Source organism: Eriocheir sinensis, chromosome 42, assembly GCF_024679095.1.
Source record: "Eriocheir sinensis breed Jianghai 21 chromosome 42, ASM2467909v1, whole genome shotgun sequence".
In the NCBI taxonomy this organism is placed as follows: Eukaryota; Metazoa; Arthropoda; class Malacostraca; order Decapoda; family Varunidae; genus Eriocheir; species Eriocheir sinensis.
The window spans coordinates 8971895-8977154 of NC_066550.1; the positions used below are offsets into that span (position 1 = coordinate 8971895).

Here is a 5260-nt window from a genome sequence, read left to right on the forward strand (position 1 = left end):
GGCTGGAAAGAGACCGGAAAAAAAAATAATATGACATGATTTTTTCTTTGGAGTTGAAAGTTATTTTAAGAAGCGTAATTTTTTGGTTGGGTGGGCTTAAAAGGAAAGTCAGTGGATGTATTGGGCTGAAAAGAGACCGAAAAAAAAAAGAATATGACAAACGATTTTTTTTCTTTGGAGTTGGAAGTTATTTTAAAAAGCGTAATTTTTTTTGGGGGGGGGCGGGTGGGCTTAAAAGAAAAGTTAATAGATGTATTGGGCTGGAAAGAGACTGAAAATAAAAGTGCTAAGATAAAAAAAATAATGTCTTAGGCCTATGTGTGTACCTTAATCTCTTTCACAATCCACGGCGAGAGGTAGACTGGAGGTGCTGGGGACGTTCGGAGCGATGGCTTGGGTAGCAGTGATTGGCGGCCGGCCCCCCTCCGCCTTATATACTGGATGGAGGAAGGGGGCGGGGCGAGGGACGAATCAGGAAGAGGGGGTGTGCTGGGGGTGTGATGACCGTGGGCGCCCCTTGGTGGTTACTGCATGTTGCTTGGGTCTTTTGTATCCCAGAGGTGTGTGTGCGTGCCTTTGTGTGTGTGAGGGGGGGAGGGGCGAAGGAGGTCATGTTGTAGCACGTGTCAACTTTTATTTTTGTTTGTTTGTTTTTTGAGGGTGTGACATAGTTTGGTCTTTCGCCTTTTTTTTCCCCCTTGCAATCGTCTGTGTATTTTGCGTTATGTTATATTAAAACTTTACTTAGTTTTGGGAGTTTACAGAAAAAAGTGCCGATTTTTTCCACCGTCTTTGTATTTTGCGTTATGTTATATTAAAACTTTTCTTTACTTAGTTTTGGGAGTTTACAGAAAAAAAGTGCCGATTTTTTCCCCCGTCTTTGTATTTTGCGTTATGTTATATAAAAAAAAACTTTACTTACTTTTTTGGGAATTTACAGAAAAAGACTCGCTTTTTTTCCCTTTACAGCCGTCTTTGTATTTTGCGTTATGTTATATCAAAAACTTTACTTACTTTTTTGGGAATTTACAGAAAATGATTCGCTTTTTTTCCATTTTTGTATTTTGCGTTATGTTATATCAAAAACTTTACTTACATATTTTTGGGGAATTTTCAGAAGACTGCCGATTTTTTCACCCTTTAATTCCATTTTTGTATTTTGCGTTATGTTATATTAAAACTTTTATTTACTTAGTTTTGGGAGTTTACAGAAAAAAAAGACTGACGATTTTTCCTTCTTGCATCCGTTCTCTGTATTGTTATATTGTACACTTCACAGAGTTCTGGGATTTTTTCATTAATGTTTGCTTTTTTTCTTTCAACTGTCTCACTTGCTGTAAATATTTTCTTATGTTATATTAAAACTTTTATTTACTTAGTTCGGTTGGACGAATTAAAGACTGACGATTTTTCCTTCTTGCATCCGTTCTCTGTATTGTTTTATTGAACACTTCACAGAGTTCTGGGAAATTACACAAAAGACTTCCAGTTCGTCTTTTTTTCTTTCATCTCACTTGCATTTTCTTCCTGTTTTATTTATTTAGTTCGGTTGGACGAATTAAAATTTCTTCTTCCTGTTTTATTTATTTAGTTCGGGTGGACGAATTAAAATTTCTTCTTCCTGTTTTATTTATTTAGTTCGGTTGGACGAATTAAAATTTCTTCTTCCTGTTTAATTTATTCAGTTCGGTTGGACGAATTTCAAAACCTCGACTTTGTACGTTATTTCTATCTCCGTTTCGCGTTTTGACCCCCGGATCCGTCCTTGGGGTTAGTCATTTGGTCAGGAGCAGTGTCCTTCGCCTCTCTCTTCCCCTTTAGCATAAGGAGGTCACGTCTTAAGGTCTGTAATTTATTCAACCATTTGTAGTCCTCCCTTGCCCTATGTGTATTTTTGGGTCTTTCTTCTCATGCTATGGCTCTTCTTCTTCTTCTTCTTCTTCTTCTTCTTCTTCTTTTTCTTTTTCTGCTTTTCTTTCATTCTTTCTTTTTTTCTTTATTATTTATTTCTTCTTCGCTTCCCTCCTTCCTACCTTCCTTTTCTGCTCCTCCTCCTCCTCCTCCTCCTCCTCACCCTCATCTTCGTCCTCTTCCTCCTCCTCCTCCTCCTCCTCCTCCTCCTCCTTCTCCACCTCTTCCTCCTCTTCCTCCTCCTTCTCCTCCTCCTCCTCGCCCTCGTCTTCGTCCTCATCCTCTTCCTCCTCCTCCTCCTCGTCCTCGACCTTGTCTGTCCTCCTCATTTTCTCTCTCTTGTTCTAGTTCTTCGGTTCATTCAGAAACTCAACCCCCTTCCTTCAAATAGAGGCCAAGTTAAGCTGCCATCTTGTGTACATACCAATGGCTGATCAGTTACTTGAACAGGTTAGTTGGACTGAATAATAAAACGAGTCGATGCTCTCCCATCATAAATTTTGAAGAGGAGAGAATAAGATAAACAATGGGAGTGAGGCAAGAGGAGGAGAGATACCCCAGATTCGTCACAAGTGCCTTCCCCCCCCCAAAAAAAAGATATACTGATAATTTTTCCTGCTATCTCACCTGTGCACGTGTGTAAGAGGTGATCTCATCCTGCACGTTTGCCTGGCCATTAGCTGGGTTTACAAAATTTATTAACACTATATATCTTCCTCTTCCATGTAGGGAGTTTGGGTATGGTGAGGGTGTGAGCGTCAAAAAAGGGATATGAATATGGAAAGTTATTAACATGATATACCTTCGCCTATCAAGAAATGGGTGTGGGTTTTATGTCCGTGTCATTAATCGACTTTTACTATTTTGCTTTTGAGATCACCGATATTATGCACCCCAGACTTTCTTTTTTTCTTAGTTATTCATATAAAAAAATGTGTTATAAAGATATCATATGGGCTTTTCTTCATTTTAATTATTTTCATGTGTTATTTTGTACAATTATTTTAGTTTTTTTTTTTTCATCTCGAACGCACATCTATATATTTTATCATAGTTTTATTCTGTGTCACTCTAGAACAGTGGTCCCCAACCAGGGGTTCATGGACCCTAAGGGGTTCATGTAAGAATTTCAAGGGTCCGTAAAGATTATAATAATTTACCTTAAGTAAAAAGTCTGCTGAAAGGAACGTCTTCTGCATTAATATAAATAGGCCTACATCTTAATTAGCCACAGGCTGTATGAAGGCATACTTCCAGCAGAAAGGAAAGGTAGATGTTGACAGGCAGAGACGAAAGAGTTTGACCAGGTAGGGTGTCAGGACGAGGGCACAGTTTTTAAGGACAATAGAAGGTATACTCCATCAGGTCTATAAGCCTTCTGAGATTTGAGGCCAGAGAGGGCATAGAAAACATCGTTCTTAAGAATCTTAATAACAGGCATAAAGGAGTCGGAGAAAGGATGAGTAGGAGGAATATGCCCAGAATCGTCCAGAGTGGAGTTGTTACAGAAAGTTTGAGAGAAGAGTTCAGCCTTAGAGACAGATGAGACGGAGGTACTGCCGTCAGGGTTAAGGAGAGGAGGGAAAGATGAAGAAGTGAAATTGGAAGAGATATTTTTGGCTAGGTGCCAGAACTCTCGGGAAAAATTAGAATAAAAGCAAGGTTTTGACATTTTCTATTGATGAAAGAAGTTTTGGTAAGTCGAATAATAGATTTGGCACTATTCCGAGCAGAAATATAAAGATCATGGTTAGCAGGATTGCGAAGGCTCTGGTCCCTTTTGTGATCTGCCTCTCTATCTTTGATAGCACGAGAACAAGCGTGATTAAACCAATTAACCTATTTCGTTGCAGGGGTCCTCAGGTGAAAAAGTGACTGGAAAAGGGGGAACGGGACAAAAATGTTGGGAACCACTGCTCTAGAAGCTCGCCTCAAGTAGATGCATTCCTCAGGTCCTTGTAGTATTTTAAGGTTATTTTGGTTTATTGGCTTTATGCGGCTTCATTGAAGCCTGTTTCTGTGTTATCCTTTGCAGGACGCTTATGGAACTTCATGCGGGTGTTTCCATTGTCTTGCATTGAGTTTCTTAATAGCGTAGGAGGCAATGCTTTGTTTGATGCTTGTATTGTCTACTTAGTTAACCTGACAGGATGAGGTGATGAGTCTCGGGATGGGAACGTTGTGATGTGTTTCCTCTTTCTTGTGTGTGTGTGTGTGTGTGTGTGTGTGTGTGTGTGTGTGTGTGTGTGTGTGTGTGTGTGTGTGTGTGTCTGTGTGTGTGTGTGTGTGTGTGTGTGTGTGTGTTATTTCTCGAAGATAAGACGGGGCGTAATACACACACACACACACACACACACACACCGCTCCGGTGGCTCAATCGGTAGAGCGCGGCGCTGCGAGGCTTAACGGCCAAACAGGCGGCGGTTCGAGCCCCGCTCAGGCCAGATTCTTTCGGTTTACTAGGAATGGTTACTGTCCCCCCTTGAGCAAGGGGGAGGTCCTGGCAATACCCAGAGATCGACGATAATGAGCACTTGCTCTCGTCGGGAGGGTACCCGCTGGCAATTGCGAATCCACGTGATCAGGCCGTGGTGAATTACACACACACACACACACACACACACACATAACAAAACATGAGTGAAAGACTGAAAGTGGACCCAACAATGCTTCACATTATAGTGGTTGTGTTCGAGTCCATGGGGGGGCGTGGAGGTCACTAGCCCAGCCATCACGTAGGGCACGGCTTGAGATAAGGGCGGCGGTGGTGGTGAGAGTGATGGCGATGGTGGTGGTGTCGGTGGCTGGATTATGATAAACTCCTTTTGCCCCGCCGGCCCTCAGTTCTGTTTTCCTACTTCTCCTCCTCCTCCTCTTCCATTCGTGTTCCTAAGGCCCTCTGATCCTCCTCTCTTAGGCTTCCTTCTCTTTTCATATAATTTCTAACGGTCTTTATTGCATTTTTCTTTTTCTTCCTTTACTTTTTTATATTTTTCCTTTTCTTCCTCCTTCTTGGCCTCGTTTTCCCCATCTGTGCCTCCTGTCCTCTTCCTCCTCAGGTTACTGGATAGCTTTCACTGCCACTACTGAGATGCTTACGAGAGAGAGAGAGAGAGAGAGAGAGAGAGAGAGAGAGAGAGATCACGTGGGCAGTGGCTGAACAATCACATGGACTATGGTGTGTGGTCACGTGGATAAGGTTTTGTATTGCAGCCATGTCTCCGTAATTTATCATCCATGCACGTGAATCTGTTACTGTACGGAAGGGAAGGACTCATTGGAACTCATGTCAGTAGGTGTGCCCAAGTGCATGTATGTATATGTATGTGTTTGTATGTCTGTGCGTGCG

The 5260-nt window shown here is 41.8% G+C and overlaps 1 protein-coding gene across 1 annotated transcript in view; it reads right to left on the reverse strand.

The window, feature by feature from the left end:
• Positions 1-494, reverse strand: part of LOC127009934 (glutamine synthetase) — a 12100-nt gene extending 11606 nt beyond the window's left edge. Inside the window, exon 1 of the mRNA XM_050883470.1 lies at positions 327-494. The gene's annotated coding sequence lies outside the window, so the exon portion shown is untranslated. The remainder of the gene's footprint in view (positions 1-326) is intronic.
• Between the last annotated feature and the right edge of the window lie 4766 nt (positions 495-5260).